The sequence below is a fragment of the Monodelphis domestica genome, chromosome 3, assembly GCF_027887165.1.
Source record: "Monodelphis domestica isolate mMonDom1 chromosome 3, mMonDom1.pri, whole genome shotgun sequence".
NCBI classification, from domain to species: Eukaryota; Metazoa; Chordata; class Mammalia; order Didelphimorphia; family Didelphidae; genus Monodelphis; species Monodelphis domestica.
The window spans coordinates 274,336,395-274,355,820 of record NC_077229.1 but is presented as its reverse complement, the minus strand read 5'-3'; the positions used below and the strand labels follow the sequence as shown (position 1 = coordinate 274,355,820).

General features: G+C 34.4%; 1 protein-coding gene across 1 annotated transcript in view; it reads right to left on the bottom strand.

Annotated features, from left to right (window-relative positions):
- The window catches only part of RBBP8 (RB binding protein 8, endonuclease), a 112,851-nt gene extending 100,420 nt beyond the window's left edge, over positions 1 to 12,431 (bottom strand). The window contains exon 1 of the mRNA XM_056823787.1: positions 12,154 to 12,431. The gene's annotated coding sequence lies outside the window, so the exon portion shown is untranslated. The remainder of the gene's footprint in view (positions 1 to 12,153) is intronic.
- Between the last annotated feature and the right edge of the window lie 6,995 nt (positions 12,432 to 19,426).

Below are 19,426 nucleotides of genomic sequence, written 5' to 3'. Positions count from 1 at the left end.
TATAGTCACTGTTTTAGTCATTCCTAGAAAACTAAACTCTTTTGTATGAACTGAAAAATTATATTCATAATGTCATTATTTGTAAATGAAATGGCTTTACTAACAGTGTCAGTAGAACTATGTTTTGAATTGTTTTCCAATAGTATATTTGATTTGCATTAGGACATTCCCCTCTAATTCCATCTCACTCCATTTTCTGATCAAAGGCACTTCCTATGGTTATGGAAGAGATTGAAACTAGCTTGATCACCTCTGACCTAAATCTTGGTTTTAGTAACCTTCTTCACCCAATGCCACAGCAAGAGCATCTGATAAAAAGGAAATCTATCTCCAACACGTGTTTGTCCTTTCATAATCACTTGATTCTTCACTAAGAAATGGGGGTTGAGATTATTCATTTGAATCTACTTCCAGTCTTAACATCTAAGTTATGATTCCAGGGAACTGCTAAGTATTTCATTTATCATTCCCATTTAAGCTTTATTGGTAGAACTAGATAGCATGTCATTTGTGTCCAAGTTGTAAAACATTCACTGCACATAGACAAGTAAAACTAGAGAAAAAGACATACTATTAGACAGGAACTAATGAACTTTCTTTGATATTTTATCCTATTAGCCAAATTCAGGCATAGTCTTCCATGTGACATTAAATAGCCAAATGAAATGCAAAAGCATTTTTTTAAACATCTCTTATATCAGAACACAAAATCTGCACAATCTAAATTCAATTCAATACTATTTGAATATTTATTCTTAACTTAAATATTTACCTGTCCTTTTTCAACATTTCAAATAATCCTCTTGACTTTTCATTTTAGGTATATGTATTTTTTATTGTATTAAGAACTGGTCTACCAAAGCCCATATTTTATCAGATTTTTAGCACAAATGAGTGTTGTATTTCATCAAAAGCTTTTTGAAGAATATGTTGATATTATATTGTTTAGGGCAAGAAATTCTTGGAAGAGGAAATCCAATGTCTTTGGATTAAAGATAGGAGGTAAAACTGAAAGCAAAGAAGACTGGATTAAAGCTACAACTTCCTAGGTAACTTTTCAGGATCATTTAGAGTACATAGTCAATCAGTAGCATTCTTTAGCAACCTTTCAAAAGAGGAGGGGTAGAAAAGGGGGGAATCATTTAAGGGAGAAAAAAAGACTTGTGCATCCCTTCATATTTGACTTACAGTTATCAGGACTTGTTATCATAATAAGACAATAATAATTTTCTGTTCAAGGGCAAGAGACAAAATGAGGTGACCAGATACTTTTACAACTATGGACAAAACCTTTAGACAAAACTTCAGGGCTGAGGCAACCATTTAGGCAAAGCTACAGAGTCTCTTATTCAAGGACAACAAATAGTTTTTAGAACTGTGGATGAGACTATACACTTTACATAATTTGTTACATTTAATTTTTCCTTACATTCCACTATTATTAGGCCACAAAGTGACTAGGAATTTCTGTTAATCTATCAAGATGACATGAAATTATCGAGGTTTCAATTTTTCCCCTATAATAATATTTTTAGTTTTAATATAATAAAGAATTTTAACTATTTTCTTAATGTTGAGCCCTCCTTAAATCCCTGATATAAATCTTAAGTGGTCATGGTGAATAATTGTTTTTAGATAGATATATTACCATAGGTTGTTGTTGTTTTTTGCAAGATTTCATTAAAAATTTTTTTATCTCTGTTCATTAACAATGTTGGTCTATAGTTTTCTTCATTTTACTCTTCTCTGATTAAGTATTAAGACTGAATTTGTTGTATAAAAGGTAATTGGTGACATTTTTTCCCTTTCAACTTATGAACATAATTTGTGTGGCATATGTGCTAATGCTTCTTTAAAAGTTTAATAGAATTCTTCTGTGAATCTATGTCATTCTTCTACAAGTTCATCTAGATCAATGATGTTTTTCTCTGATAGTTCCTTTATGGCTAATTCAGTCTCCTTTTCTGAAATTAGATGGTTTAAGTTCTAATTGGGGGTACATCACTTTTTAAAAAATAATCATCCAACCCTCTTCTATTTTGATGACATATAAATATATGCTAGGTCCTAATATTTTTTATATTGTCTATGTTGTGATTTCCCCTTGTTTATTTTTTCTTTTGTTAATTTGATTTTCTTCTTTCTTTTTCATCAGATTAGCTAGAGATTTTTGTTGATCAATTCTGAAGCTTTTAAAATTTTTTAGTTATTTCTCTTCTAATGTGCTTTTTTGAATTTATCTGTTGCTTTTCTAGTATTTAAATTGTAATTTCAGTTTATTAATCATTTTTTTCTATTTTCTTCATTCATGTTATCAGAGACGTGCTTTTTCTTTCAAGGCTTACATTAGCTTCATCCACAAATCTTTGATATAGTCTCCATCATTATCATTCTTGTCATGTAATATTTAGTTTTTCTATGACTTACTCATTAACTAATTAATATTTCACTGTGAAGCCTCTATTAAGTTGTTGGGTTTTTTTTTTTGCTTTTGCTTTTGTTCCCTAGATTAATTATCATTTTAACTGTATCATGGCTTATAAAATGTGTTTAGTATTTATGCTTTCTCATTTCTCTGAGTCCTAGTACACAGCCTGTTTTTGTAAAGATGTCATGCATGTGTTGCTAGAAAAAAAAGTATGTTCTTTAATGCTCCTCTTCAGAAGATGTCATATCTTTCTATTTTAATTTTCCCAGCAATTTTGCAATTCTATATTTCCCTTTTTATTTTTGTTTCTATTATATCTGGCCTGCTCTGAAAGTGGTATATAAAGGTCTCCTATAATTATTGTTACTATTTATATATTTTAAAAATAAAGTCAATTTTCCTTTATTAATTGAGATACTTTGGATTTGACAATGAAAGCTGATATTTAGATAGCATTCTCTATTTTCTAAAGCATTTTCTATATAGAATCACAAATTTTCAAAGCTGGAAGGTACTTTAAGAACCATTTAGTCTAAATCATGCATGAAAGGACTCTCTACTGTGATATACCCAGCCAATTGTTGATTAATCTCTGCTTAAAGATCTCTAAGGAATGGAAATCCACTACCACTGGAGATAGCCTGTTTCAATTCTGGAAAACTCTAATTATTAAATCTAATATTAAGTTATTAAATTTTTTCTTAACATCAAGCCTAAATTTTCCTCTTTTCAACTTCTACCTTTTGCTTCTGATTCTACTGTTTGAAGCCAAACAGTACAAATCTAGTCCCTCCAGAAAGATCATTTTAAAAATACTTGAAAATAGCTATCATGTCCAACCATTCTGTAGAACAATTTGAAACTATGCTCAAAGGACTTTAAAACTTGTGCATACCCCATTGATCCATCAATAGTATTACTAGGTCAATATCCTAAAAAGGTGACAAAAAGGGGACAGACCTATTTGTATAAAAATATTTATTGCAGTTCTTTTTATAGCAAAGAATTGGAAATTGAGGGTTTGTCTATCAATTGGATATGAATAAGTTGTGGTATATGATAGTCATGGAATACTATAGGAATGACAAGCAGAATGATTTCAGAAAAATATGGAAAGACTTACATGAACTGATGCAAAGTGAAGTAAGCAGAATCAGAAGAACATGAAACACACTGACAGTAATATATCTTGATGAACACTATGTGGGACCTATTTATTCTCAGCAATACAGTGATCTAAGACAGTCCCAGAGACTCATGATGAAAAATGCCATCTGCCCCTGTTAAAGAATTGGAGTCTAAATGTAGACTGAAACATACTATATTTCATTTTCTTTCTTCCTTTTTTCCATTTGAGAATTTTCCCACAAAATGACTAATATGGAAAAATGTTTTACATGTAAAATTTATATCAGATTGCTTGTCATCTCAGGGAGGGAGGAATAGAAGGAGGGAAGAAAGGAGAACTGAGCAGAAGGGAGAGAATTTGGAACTCAAAATTTAAAAAATAAGGTTAAAAATTGTTTTTATATGTGATAGAGGAAAAATAACATAAAAAATTAGCGATCATCTCCCTCTCTATTCTTCTCCAGGCTAAATATGTTCAGTTTTCCAACTGATTCACTTATTAGAACTCAAAGCTCTTCACCAACTTGTTTGCCTCCTCTGAACCAATATTCTAACTTCTTAGTGTGAAGATTAAATTAACTCCCCTGCTCATTTTTTAATTTAATCACCAAAAGTGTAAACACCTCATTCACACTTGAGTGGGGGAGGTCTGTGACCCATGTGTGTGATAGTGGGTGACAAATCAGAATCAAACTGACTGCCCTTTCGGCAGTCCTAAGCAAAGCTTTAGTTGTAATTGGTAGATGTAAAAGTGGAGGACAGCACAGGAAGTGACACAAAAGAAGTATCTTTAAAAGGGAGTTACAACTTTTTGTGAAGGACTACCTCTTGGAGTTCTCGAGTTCTTTGTGCTTGGGACTTCTGACTGTTCTCATTCTTTGGAGTTTTGAATTCGAGTTGGAGGCTGGTGAAGAGTCTGCTGACTGGACCTGAGACCCTGTACTTGGTGAAACTGTTCTTAAATCTCTCCCTTTGGACTGACACGTAGTGAGTGAAAAGAGCTGACTTCTTTCCTGAATTTTTGAAGAGACTAGCTTCAGGAGAGACTTACCCTCTTGAGAAAGGCACCATGCATACCCAGGCCTTCAACTCAAGGCTAAAGCTTCTCTGGCTAAACCCTGCCTGGGTTGAACCAGGGGTCGGAGCAAAATACTTAGTGCACAGTCTAGATATCTTAGCCCATCCTCTCTAATTTTCTTACTTCACTCTTTCTATATTTTGTAAATAAAATCTCTTTGGAATTTCATAAAATTCCTGATGACCCTATTCTTGAATAATCCAGTCCAACCTTTTATAAAAAAAACCCTTTTCTCCCCTTTATATTAGCACCCTTAAACTATAGTGCCAGGGAATGAACACAATCTTTTACATGCAGTATGATGAGAAAATAGTACAATGGGACTTTCACCTACCTATTCTTGGAAACAATGTTCTTGATGCAGCCCACAATCTCATTAGTTTTTTTGGTTGTTTTGTCTCACTGCTGACTCACATTGAACTTGCAATTACCAAGACTACTAGATCTCTTTCAGAAAAACTTCTATCTAATCAAACCTCTCCAATTTTTTACTTATGAATTTGATATTTGATTATCCCCATGCAAGACTTTTTATTAATCCCTACTGAATTTCATTTTATTAAATTCAACTCTGGCTCTAATCTGTGAAAATTATTTTAGACCTTAATTCTGTCATCTTTGTATTAGTTATCCTTCCTAGCTTTGTGTCATCTGCAAATTTGATGAGCATGCCATCTATTCCTTAATCTAAGGCATTGATAAAAATGTTAAATGGCCCAAGACTAAGCAGACATCCCTGGGGTACACCAGGAGAGACTTTTTATCATATTGTCATTGAACAATCATAACTATTTTTTGATTACAGCTATCAAATCATTTCTGAATTCATCTGAAATATCATAATCTAATCCATATCTTTCTACATTTCCACAATAATATTATGAAAATTTTTATTAAATGCTTTGCTTAAGTCTAAGCAAACCATATCTATCACACTCTCCTCATTTACTAGTTTAGTAACGCAGTCACAAAAGGAAATGAGATTGGTCCTACATATCTTGTTCTTGACAATTATCCCAGCTCTATGCTTCTCTTCCCTATCTACGTTTTTGCCAACTTTCCCTTTAAACTATTCTAGGGTTTCCCCAGGAATGGAAGTCAGGCTCACTGACTTAACAGTTTTCAGACTCTAATTTCTTCCCTTTTTTGAAAGTCAGAACATTTCCCCACTATGTATCCTCATACCTCAATACTTCTTCCATTTTCAGTGGTCTTTCAGTTCAGTATACTCCAATATAGTTGTATGTTATCTCATTTAATCTTGAGAGGTAGGTGTTTTATATTATCATCTTCTTTTACATATGAGCAGTCTGAGGCTGAGAGACATTGAATAATTTTCCTGGAGTCACACAGCTAATAAGTATTTGAGGCAGGATTAGAATTAATGTTCAGGTCTTCCTGACTTATACTGTCTTTACTATATCCCTGGCTGCTTCTCTTTAATAATGCCATTGGTTTATTGTTTCTTTAAATTAACCTCGTTTCCTTGTTTAACTCTCTTGACAGTGTGAATTTTTATTTTTGTTTTGTCTGACATTGTGCTATTGATGTCAACAGTCTTAAATTCACTTAACTTCTATCTGCTTTGGTTTCCTTAACTGTAAAATGGGGATAATAATAGGTCCTGCATTCCAGGGTTATTATAGGGGTCAAATGTAATACTATTTATAAAGCACATAGCATCATGCCTGGCACATAGTAGGTGCTTAATTGATACTTGTTCTCTCTTCACTCCAATCCGTGCTACACACTGCTACCAAAGCAATTTCTATAAATGTAAATCTGACAATGTGACTCCCTTACTCATTCAGTTCTAAGGGCTCCTTGCTGCCTCTAGGATCAAATCAGGGATCTAAGATCTAGCTCTCTGTTTAGCTTTTAAAATCTTATGCCTAATTTCAATTTATCTTTCTAACCTTATTGGATATCTCTCTTTCTTGTATTTTGTCATCCAACCAAGCAAGTCTTCTCCTCTACACACTGGACAGGCCATCTCTTTTCTTTGAAGCCTTTTCAGTGGCTGTCCCATGTCCCTAGAATAATATACTCACTTTTCTCTTCTATCTCAGTGTCTCCTCCTTTTAAAGGGGCCATCTTCTGCATGAAGGCTTTGTTGATCCACCCCCAACCAACTGCTAGTATCTTCCCTTCCAGACTACCTTGTATTTAATTTCTTTGTATATATTTGTGTTTATTCACTTGATGTCTATGTTGTATACATTTGTAGAGGTAAGTACTTGTAGAATGCACTAGCAAAGCAAAAGAGCTCCTGTCCTCAAGAAAGTTATATTCTCACAGAAAGACCACAACATGAACATATATAACTAGATACAAAATAACCTAGAAGAGGGAAATGCTATCAGTTGAAAGAACCAGGAAGAGCCTTATGTAAATAGTGGCACTTGAGCTATTTAGAAGGAAATCAGAGATTCTAAGAGTGAGAGACCAAGGAATGCATTCCAGGTCTAAGGGACAGTCAGTGCAGAGGCATGGGGATAGAAGATGGAATGTGAGTAATGGCAAGAAGACAATCTGGCTAAATAAAACACAACTTGTGTAGAGGGAATGATGTGTAATAATGTTTCAGAGGAATTTATACATGATTCAAGGGGCAGTAGGGAGCTGCTGGAGTTTATCAAATCAAGTATTAATAAGACTGGAATTGTACATTAGGAAAGTCACTTGGGTGGCTGTTTATAGGAGAGACTGGAATAAGGAGAGACCTGGTGTAGGAAGACCAACTAGAAGACTATTGCCCTTATTTAGGAAAGAGATGGGTAAGGGCCTGGAAATAGAGGAAAAAAGAGTTTATGCAGATGACATTGTAGAAATAGAAATGAGAAGAACTGACATGTCTATGGGAGATGATACTGATTGAACTGATTGTCTATGGGAGATGAGTGAGAGTAAGGAGTTTAAGGATTACCCAGACTGTGAACTTGGATAACTAGAAGGATGGTGATGCTCTTGATGGAAATAGGGAATTTTGGGAAAGGAGTGGTTATTTTTATTTTTTTTTTAGGAAAGATAATGCATTCTGTATTTTGGACATATTGGATATGCCTATGGCATTTCCAGTTCAAAATGTCTAATGGGTAGTTTGTGATGTGGGACTGGAGTTCAGGAGAGAGACTAGGATTGGCTATGTAGTTAAGTAAGCCATCTACATAAAATGATTATTAAACCTATGGGAGCTGATAAGACCACCAAGTAAGAGGATATATAGAGAAAAGAGAAAGAGCCCAGGATAGAGCTTGGGTTACACCCACAGTTAGTGGGCATGACATGGATAATGATCCAGCAAAAGCATGATCAGACAGGTAGGCAGAATTCTTAGGGTAGAAAGTAAAAGGTTTAAAACTATGAAATTTCAGTACACTCAGGTGAAAAAATGAAATTGAAAATAGTTTGCTAATGATTTTTTAATCATTTATTGGTAAACTATTTTATTTCTTTGATCCTATGATATGTAATAGAAAGAGCACTGATCTTAGAATCATAGAATCTGATTTAATTCAACTCCAGCCCTACCACTTTACCAGTCTTATGATGGCATGATAACTCATATTTAGGGAGCACTTTATAAATGCTTTTGCTTATAATAAATCTATGAAGTAAAAGTATTATTACCTCCATTTTACAAATTAGAAAACTAGCTTAAATTATTATATAGTTAATGTCAGAGATGGATATGAAATTTAAGTCTTTTTTTTTTTTACTTGAAGTCCAGAACTATTTCCATGATACTACCCAAGTGCTATGATGAAAGCACTTAATAAATTTGAAAGCAATGTATAAATGTGAGGTTTTTTTTAATTTTTATTGTTGCCCCTGTTTCCTATCAACTTCTCAAAAACCTCTCAAGCTTTTATTGAGTCCTACAATAAGTGCCATCACCTCTAATAAAGTAACTGGAAGTTGTATATCTTTGGTCTCCCTGTCTCCTCTGGATTTCCCTATAACTCCCAGAAATCTTAGCCTACAGATTGAGAAGCATCATCCTAGATGTTCATGTTAATATGTGTAATGAGTAATACTAAAACATATTTTAACAAGGACATATATAAGTCAATATAACATCAAGCTTAGATTTAAGTACTGACTCTGATATATATTGATTAGGTTATCCTGGGCAGCATATGTTAATCTCTTGATATTTTAGTCACTTTTTGAAGAAGATGCAAAAAAAGGCATAGACCTGCATTTTTACTCACTTAGGAATTCTCTGAGCTAATGAAATAAAAAGTCCATTCCCTATCACTATTCCTATCTCTATCCCTATCCTTCTTATAATGAGGTTAAACAGGTGAGGTTTCCCAGCCATAGATCCCTGACCTTCAGAACAGAATGGCTCAAATTAAGTGGACCAGGTCTTATTAGATTAAATAGAATCCAACTCTTTGCCCCCTTACTAAGCAAGAAAAATAATAGCAGCAGATAGACTTTGTTGGTGTAAAAACTTAGGATGGCTTTAGAAATTTAAATTATGAAAAGTAGAAGGCCCTGAAGGGCACAGCTAGGTGACACAATGGCTAGAATGCCAGTCAGGACCCGAGTTCAAATATGACCTCAGACACTTCCTAGCTGTGTGACCCTGGACAGGTCAATTACCCCAATTGCCTAGCTCTTGCCACTCCTCTGACTTAGAATTTATATTTAAACAGAAGGTAAGGATTGAAAAAATAAAACAAAAATTAAAAATCAGAGGATCAAGAGACCAAGGAAGTATAGACTAGTTGAAAGTGCCTCCAATCTAGAATGACAAAACACCAGTTCAAGGCCAAACTCTGCTACTTATTAGCTATTTGTGTTCTTGGCAAGTCTCATGATCTTTCTGAGCTTCAGTTTTCTTTTATTTACAATAGAGAAATTGTAGTATTTCATAGGATTCTTGTGATGATCAATTAGGATAAAACAGGTATACATTATATATATGTATGTATAGATATATATAAATATACACACACACTTGTAAAACAGTATTTGAAATGTAATTTTTTGCCACATTGATGAAATAAAAGAGTGACTATAACTGAGAACTGATAGCAAACTGATCCAATATCTTACAAAGTTCAGTTAACATAACATGTTTTTGCTCTAATGGCTATATTCTAAATGACAACCTCAAGTTAGATTTCCAATATAACAATTAGTATAGAGTGTAAAGGGAAGCAAGCCATCTAAGGGCTTGATTGATATGCTGACAAAATTCTGGACAGAGTTTGGTGTTCCAAGACTAGTTTTAGAGTCCTCGGTTTCTTTATGTGTAAAATAGAGATAATCATACTTGCATTGCCCATTTTACAAGGCTGTTGAGAAAGAACTTTGTAAATAATGGAGCACTATATAAATAAGAGTCATTATCATTTCCTCACCTATAAAAGAAAGGTGTTGAAGTAGAGGTTAATCTCTAAGGTCTTTTCCAGCATCAAAGTGCTTATATTCTAAGTCCTCTTACAAGAAAAATGAATAAGCTAATCATGAATTGGGGAGAATGCAGCTTTTCAAAATATGCAGAACTTTTGAAGAAAAAAAAGTTTCCATCTGGAAAACTGTCTAGGCAGAAACATTTGGAATATATACATATATGCATACATAAATATATACACACAGATATATAAACGTAAAGGATTCATTCAGAGATCTCATGTCCTTAAGTATTTTTAAAAGATTGCATCATCATTTTAAGTACTCCAAAATAACCAATAAAAAGGACTATTAAACAAGCTATGCTTGATAGGTATTTTAACAGCCCAGTTTATCTAACTTGAAATACATCATAAAAATGAAAATAACTTTAAAGAATTTATAATTATCAGTTTTAGATTTGAAATTTGGGTTTCAAATTAAACCTGAGATACAACATGAAGCAAAATTCATTGCCAAATGTTCTTTAGATCATAAATATGAAAAATAGAATAAATTGGTACTCTTGAATGAGTAAGGCAGTATTTGAGGCTAGAGAACACAATTTTAACTTCTAGCTCTGGTACTTACTGTTTTGTAGCCTTGGGTAAATGCCTTTATATCTCTTGGTCTCAGTTTCCCCTTATGGAAGATGAAGGAACTAAATTAAATGACCTCTGAGATCTTATCCTACTTAAAATCTAAGTGCATTTTAGACACCACTGTATTGCTTTAAAGGGGCATATTCTAAGGAATCAAGTTACTTTTTACAAGAAGCACCCAAACCAGGGTACTTTCTGGTGGTTCACACTCATTCTAGGCAAGTGTCATTAAGCTAGTTGAAAGGTGAAAAATTCTGTCAACTAGAGACTCATGCACATGACCAAAATTTCAATGAATGCTAATTTTGCTAACTGACTCCACTAGTTCACTTGGCAGTTTGTATACAAAACATAGTATCTTTGGAGAAGTTAGTTTCTTAAAAGTCACATGCAGAATTAGAGTTCTCTCCAGAAATGGAACTATCTCATACCTAAACGATATGTTCATTTTTCAGACCTTACAGGTGAAATCTCCTTGTTATCCTCTTAATAGTAAAGAATATCCTTTCCAAGCAAAAATGGCAAGTGATTTAATGGTCTTCACTTTGAGTTAAGAGCATGTCACGACAATACTACAGGTAACTTTTCCCTTCACATCTAGACAATACTGAGCTGAAAAACTACATGTTGTGAGACTTCAGATTTTCAGATCAATACATAAGTCATTGAAGTTATTCAATCCTGTCATATAAAATGACTGAGGGTAGGGGATTGGTGGGGGGAGAAGAATGCTACAATTCACTAAATCAAAACAAGGTAATTATTAGTTTACTGAATTGTGATTGGATCTATTAAATTGTCTGCTATAAAAGGGAAGAGGGAACAGGATAAATTTTAACTATAATATAGCTGACAGAAAGATTCATTTTTTAATCTAAAGAGTTTTTCAGACCTAACAGGCATGACAAAACCTGTCTTCATTCCTTTCTATTCAGCTCAGCAAGTGCTTTTGAGTTCTAATAGTTAATCAGTTACCAGATTCCACATTTGTTTTTCACACTCTTTATTTCTTCTAACTAGGAATGACTGTTCTTCTAGGTGTGCTTATGATTGCAAGTAAACCAACATTTTTTTCAGCATAAATATTTTTTGAAATTATTGCCATCATAGCTTGGATTTAATAGAAACATATCTCTGCATATATCCTATGGAAATAATTATGTTACATATCCTTATCAGAGAAATGGGTAACTTTGTAAGATTAATCATTCAGTCACTAAATATGGATGTATTTATGTATTATGTATGGATCTCCAGCATTTAAAATGACAGTTCTGTAAGATTATAGGAAAAACTAAAAAGTCCATTCCATATGAAATAGCCTTAAATCAATCAATAAACAGATACAGTATATAGTATTTTTATAATGAGAATATTAATATTTAACCTACTTAAACTTAAGGGGAAAATAACTGCATCATATTAAACACTATGCTTAAATATAATTTCATAAGCTTTTTTTTCAGAATGCATAGAAAAATAGAGAAATAGAGCAAAATAAATGAACTTACCCTTCAGTTTTTATTTTAAAAATTTCTGTTCTTGGTCAAGGGTAGAGAATGCTTTTCTGTTAACTTTCCCTGAAGCTACAGACTTCAAACATAAAATCAGTAGAGGAAGCCACCACTCTGGACCACACTAGAGAATGCTGAGAAACTGCTGCTGTGTACAGGAGGTCTCCTGCATCTAAGATATATTCAGCTTGCAATGGATAACCTAATATGCCTTTCATTTAACTGGCTGGGCAGGTTTCTACAGTCTGTGGAACATGGACTCATACCAGAATTTGTTGGCATAACAGGCCAGTCAAACTGGTTCTTCCGTAGATCGGAAACCTGTCCAACCAGTCTGCATCAAAGGCTAGCCCAACATGCTGCAGCGGCTCAGCTCAGCTCAGCCACATAGATGGTGAATTATTCACGCCTCCCAGTCCACTCCCAACAAACTCTTCAGCTAGAATGTTGTAGCCTCCAGCAAAAAAATTCACCGAGGAGGGGAGTGGGAGAGATAGAGCTGTGTCAAGCAAGGCAATAGCCCATTGTTGTAAACTGCTTTTATTTTAGTTAAAGCAAGTGGTCCATTGCCTCTGGGACATTTAAAAATAGAGGCTACAACTCTAAATGATCACCCTAGTGCAAACATCAACAAAATGAAAATAGGATTTGATCAAGGACACATGTAAAACCCGGTGGAATGCGCATGGGCTACAGGAAGGGGTGGGGGGAGGGGAAGCAAAGACTGATTCTTGTAACCAAGGAATAATGTTCTAAACTGACTAATTCAATAAAATAAAAAAAAATGAATTTGTAAGACCAAAAAAAAAAAAAAGGCTACAGCTCCCAGGTCACCACAGTCCTCAGAAATAGGTACTCTAGAGGGGAAAAAAACTTCATTCAATAAAATGAATGACTTTCATTTCCCTTCTTAGTCACCCATATGTCTTATTTGGTTCTAGCCCAGCTGTGGACGAAGAGATCCTGACTGTTTTTTAGGAACTCTGAGAGAATTGGTTCAGCCCAAGAGTCTTCAGTAGTTCTCTTCCTAACTGCTTTTGGTATCCCTTGTGATAGGAAGCTGAGAGTTCCAGATCAAACCAACCCATCCTCTCAGCTCCAATAGATCAGGGAAAACCGAAATCTATTTCATTCTTAAAGTCTCCAGGATGCCTGGGATACTGGAAATGACCAAGAAGCAAGAGATTTGGAAATGGAGGTCCAAATGACCAACCATTTCCATATGTGTTTATCTTTGTTGTTTTCTCAGAAGGATTCCATGTCCTATGAGCGTCATACTGGCAAAATTTGTGCAAACTAAAAAAGAATTTAAATTGAACAAAAATGGGATACTCTTTATGTGATGTGGTGGTGGTGGTAGTAGTGGGTGGCACATAGTTGCATATCCCATAGGATATGTAAAACTATATAAAACAGGTACAAGTTATCACAAAAGTGCTCACTACTTGGTGTCTAGCTTTCTGATGCTGATGCTGAGCCTCCAAAAATTCAGTTAGGCTGAAAATTATTGAGGCTACCCAATTGAACAGATCATATTTATCAGACCCCTATTTGAAGTTGTCCCAGATAGGTAGATCATGCTAGATTATGTTCCCTGTTGGCATAGATTTCATGAGTCTCTCTGGTTCTGAGGTTCTTAATCTTATTTGTGTTGTGAACCTTTAGTTCAGTCTGGTGAAGACAGGGGTGTGTTGGAACTTCATTACACTGGGGGAGAGCTGATTATTAAAATTTTCAGTGTGAGCATTTATACCTTAGAGATCAAAGCTTTCTCTATTATTTTGTTGATATATCATTTTGTTGATTGCTAGATTTTTTTTAAAAATGAAGGAAATGTTAATAATGTTGCTGAAACTTGTATTTTTTTTTTCATTCTCCTCCCCTTCCCCAGCTGGTTGTTAAATATCCCTGCCTGTGGACTGCTTCTCAGCATGATGTTTTAAATACATGAAATGAAGTACCAAAAATTACAAGGCAAATCAGTATATTGAAATATAATTATCAAAATATTTAAAACAAAATAAAAATTTCATTTCTCATAGCATAGTAGTATTCCATTACAATCATATGCCACAACCTATTTAGCCATTCCCCAATTGATGGACTTCTCTGCAATTTCCAGTTCTTTGTCACCACAAATAGAGCTGCTAGTATTATTTTAGAATATATAGATTCTTTTCCTTTTCCCCTAATCATTTTAGGAACCAAATCTAAGAGTAGTATTGCTGGGTCAAAAGATATACACAGTTTTATAATTCCATATTGCTCTCAGAAATGATTGGATTAGTTCACAGTTCTACCAACAGGATATTAATGTCCCCATTTTCCCACAATCCCTCCAGCATTTTTCATTTTGCTTTTTCATTGTTTTAGCCATTTTTATAGGTGCAAGACGGCATCTCAGAGTTGTTTTGATGTGTATTTCTCTAAACAATAATGATTTAGAACATTTTTTTTCCACATAGTTATATATAATTTTGGTTTCTTTATCCAGAAACTATCTGTTCATGTCTTTTGACCATTTATCAACTGGGGAATGGTGAATATTCTTATATCTTTGACAATGTTCTCTCTATATTTTAGATATGAAACTTCTATCCAAGAAACTGCCTATAAAATTCTTTCCTAACTTATTGCTTTCCTTCTAACCTTTGCTATATTAGTTTTATTTGTACAAAAGCTTTTCAATGTAATGCATTCAAAATTATTCATTTCATATCTCATAGTGCTTTTTTATCTCTTATTTATTCATAAATTCTTCTCCTATCCATAAATCTGATGGATAATATGTTTCTTGTGATAATTTGCTTATGATATCTTCCTTTATGCCCAGGTCATGTATTCATTTTGATCTTAGCTTATTAAATGGGATAGAATATTGATCTATAGCTATAGATATAGATAGGTTGCTTTCTAGTTTTCCCAACAATTTTTATCAAATAATGAACACTTACTTTAAAAAGGGTTTTTGTTTTTGACAGAGTAAGGTTACCATACAAAACAAGGTTACTGTAATCTTTTATAACTGTTTCTGTATGTCTGTTCTGTTCCACTGATCTACTTTTCTATTTCTTAACTGGTACCAGTTAGTATTGATAATTATTACTTTATAATATAATTCAAAATATGGGTATGCTAAACCTCCTTCCTTTATTTTCCCCATCATACATTCCTTTGATATTCCTGACCTATTATTTTTCCAAATTAATTTTGTTATTACTTTTTTCTAGTTCAATAAAATATTTATTTTGGAAGTTTGATTGGGATGGCATTGATAAGTAGATATACATAAGAAAACTAGAACTTAAAAATGTCACCAGCAATACTCATGATAGGAAGAAGTTCTCTTTAAATCTAGCTTTTATCCTGGTATAATCTTTGTATTACATGGCAGCATGACCCCAGGAATAGCAAAGTGACCCTGAAGCCAGAAACAATTGGGCTCAGTGTTCAAGTTGAGTTAATTGTTGTGGATCAAGATTGATTAATATTGGATCTGTCCCAAGAATGAAAAACTCAGATTCTATGCATGACAGGAAGTATAGTTTTATTGACTACAATAGCTGAGGTTAGAATGGCCAGAAGAAAAATTGCATGGGGAAAGTGGGGGGAAGACACACTTGAAGAAAAAAGCTATGTTGCTGTAGCCCAGGCCTTTGAGGAGCCCCCTCAATGAAATGTGAGGATAGGGCAAGGGGAAACAGGTAATCTATGAATGATTTAGACCTGGTGCCTCACAAACAAGCACTGCTGGAATTCAGGTTTCTAGATTTTTATTGAGGGTCTGGGGGATTCCTTCCTCTCATCTATACCTTTCTTCAGACTATTCCTCCCCTGGGGTTTCCAGGGGGCATTTCAAGTTGAGAAGCAGAAAATGGACAGAGGAAAAGAATATACACTTCCAGGTGGGGGGGGTGTTTTAGGGGTTAACACAACATGAGGTGAATTTTAGGGCATGAAAAGAGGAAGGAGGCATATTCAGGGCTTGGTGGATTTCCCCTAATCATAAAGATCCTGTGAAGATTAAATTTAACTCTCCCCTGATTGTGAAAATGAAATTAATTAACTTTTCCCTGATTGTGAAAATTAAATTAATTCCCCTACCCATTTTTAGATTTAATCACCAAAAGTATAAATATCCCACTTAATCATTTAGTAGGAGAAGTCTGTGACCCACATGTGCAATAATGGGTGATGAATCAGAATTGACCAACTGCCTCTTGGGCAGTCTTAAGCAAGGCTTTAGACTATGATTTGTCCATGTAGAAAGTGGAGGAAGGCACAGGAAGTGACACAAAAGAAAGTATCTTTAAAAAGGAATTACAGCTTCCTGTGAGACTGAGTTCTTCATTCTTTGGAGTTGAGACTGGTGAAGAATCTGCTGACTGGACCTGAGACCTTGAACTTGGCATGACTGTTCTTAAATCTCTCCCTTTCCACTGACATGTGGTGAATGAAAAAGGCTGACTCCTTTCCTGGATTTTCTGAAGAGACTAGCCTCAGGAGAGACCTGTCCTCTTGAGAGAGGCTCCCTGTATGCCCAGGTTCTCAGCTACAAGGACAAAGACCTCTCTGGTTAAGGATTTAACTCCCCTGCCTGGTTTTGAGCCAGGGGTTGGAGTAAATTACTTGGTGCTTAGGCTAGATATCTTACCCTATTCTCTCTCTGATTTTCCAATTTCACTCTTTCTATATTTTGTAAATAAATTATAAATAAATCTCTTTGGAATAAATCAAATTCTGGTGTAAAATAATCCAGTCCAATTTTTTATAAATTAACCCCTTTTCCCTCTTATAATCCCCAGTGTGCATATGTGATGTTCCCTCCTGTTTGTCCTATTTATGGATCTTTCAGGTTGTTTGGATGCCCTTTCTCAGCCTTGTAAGCCCCCTTTTTTTTCTTCTTGTAAGCTCTTATCAACTGGGAAAAAAACTATTACATCATCTATAGGAAGTTTAAGGAAAACACAGGGTTAGAATCTACACTTCTAACTGGCAATATCTGCTACCTAGTAAAAAGCATAAGATCTCAAAGCATCATTTAAAAGAGGATTTCAAAGCATTTCACCATTTAAAGCACCATTTCTTATTCTTTCCCACTGCACAAGCCCATCATAATGGCATAGGTTAGCTGTGTGACTCTGTGCAGGTTGACCCCTCAGTGCTCTTGGCAACTCTCTAAGATTCTATATTGTGGAGAAGGTGCTGACCTGCATTGATTTGGACATTTCTTCACCGGAGAGTTTCCTGGGCCAATGAAATCACATGTCTAATTCCAATCCCTATTGCATTTATGCTTCTTCCTCCTATCACCAATTCATTGTTCCTTTATCTATTTGAATTTCCATCTTCTTCATCCCTTACATTCTCCCCCAAAATAAAATTACAAGCCTCCAATAAAATGTATCTACAAATGTATGTCTTTATGTTCAATCTCTTTATAATGGAAACCCTAATGGAGCAGGGACAATCATGAGATCATATATTTATAGCTGGAAGCAAAATCTAAGCCATTTAGTCCCAGTACTTTGTTTTTGACTTGAGGAAACAAGCCTGGGATGATCGCTCACTTAGTCAATTCTCCTCCTTGTTCATTTTATAAATGAAGAAACAGAAGCCCTAGGAGGCTATGTAATCTGCCCCAAGTGACACCAAATCAACAACAGAGATGGAATTTTCACCTAGTTCCTCTGACTCCAAAGATAATGCCCTTTGAATTGTACCTGCTGCCTCCAATATTCTGTCTTAACTATTTATTACACTGAATGGAAGTGTGCATATATATATGGCCCTACAACTATAGTTAGTTAGTCCAAAAGCAATGTATCAGATATCACCATAGTTGTCTTTTGTTTGTTTGGAGTCAAAGTCAATAACTTTATAGAAGCAAGTCTGAAATCTAAGAAATGATTTTACAAAGAGCCATATTCATTACAAATGAACAAGCTAAAATTAATGCTACCTGAGTAAGAGCATTTTGAAATGATTAGGTCAATAAAAACACTTCTCTGAAGAATAAGAATCTATGGAAGTTGTCCTACAAATTTATGTTTAATGCTGTTTGGATTCCAGGTACAGAAAGACTTTGAAAACAGGAGGTAACTTGAAGAAGGAAAACCAGTCCTGCTATTGTTGGTTGACTCCTCCCTTTGCCTAAAGACATCTATTCTGTATGATATCATTATCACCAGACTGATAGTGTTTAGCAAGGCTGGGCTGAACTATTAGCTTGATACTAAAGCATACAGAAAAAAAAAAAATTGCCTTAGGAAGTGGTTTAGTGATTCAAAGGCAAGGGTCTGTCCTCTGATTAGCAATAAAGGAGGCTATTTAAGAGTATTTTGTGTTGCTCTAACATTTTTCTGAATGAAGGAAAACTGAAGTTTTCCTATAGAGGCTACTTATCCATTTGGATAAACTTCTAAAATTAGCCTTAGAGTTGTAATACATGTATTCAACACCCAATTACTCATTACTCATAGCTTACCTTTACAGAGAACACAACCAAACATGTTCTGAAGAAATGCTGTTACTTTTTCAAAGATTTTTTTTATGAAATAGACTTTCCCTTTTTAAAATAGAGACTGTGTGGAAAATCTAGGATGCATTTATAAGTATTGTTCTTGCCTCTTGTACTATGAAATAATTTAATGGGCCCCCCAGTGACCCATTACACATCATATACTTACTTTAGAAATAATGAAAAATAGAAAGTAGACACCTACAATTTAATTAAAATATAAGAATATCCGATTACGTGACTTCTCTCTGCTTAATAAATAGTGGTTCTTTATTACTTCTGGGATCAAACACAAACTCCTCTTTGGTATTAAAAGTCCCCCTCAAAGTGACTCAAAAATATATTTCCCATCAAATTAGACCTTACTTTCCTTTCCTTCTGACTCAAAATCTTATTTGCTGTTCTCACAAGGCTTCCTTTTCTCCTCTTCGTATATCACAAAGTATGTCTTCCAGGAATGTATCCCTCCTGATCTCTGCCTCTTAGTATCTGAATTGCCTCCAGTGTTCAAGTGAAATACCACCTCCAACATGAAGTCTTTCATGATTCATGATAAAAAAAACCAGTTGAAATAATTGATAACTTTAGCAAAGTTTCAGGATACAAAGTAAACCCATATAAATCATCAACATTTCTATATAGTACCAACAAAGTATAGCAGCAAGAAATAGAAAAATAAATTCCATTTAAAATAACTGTAGGGGGCAACTAGGTGACTCAATAGATAGAAAGCTAGGCCTAGAGCCTGAA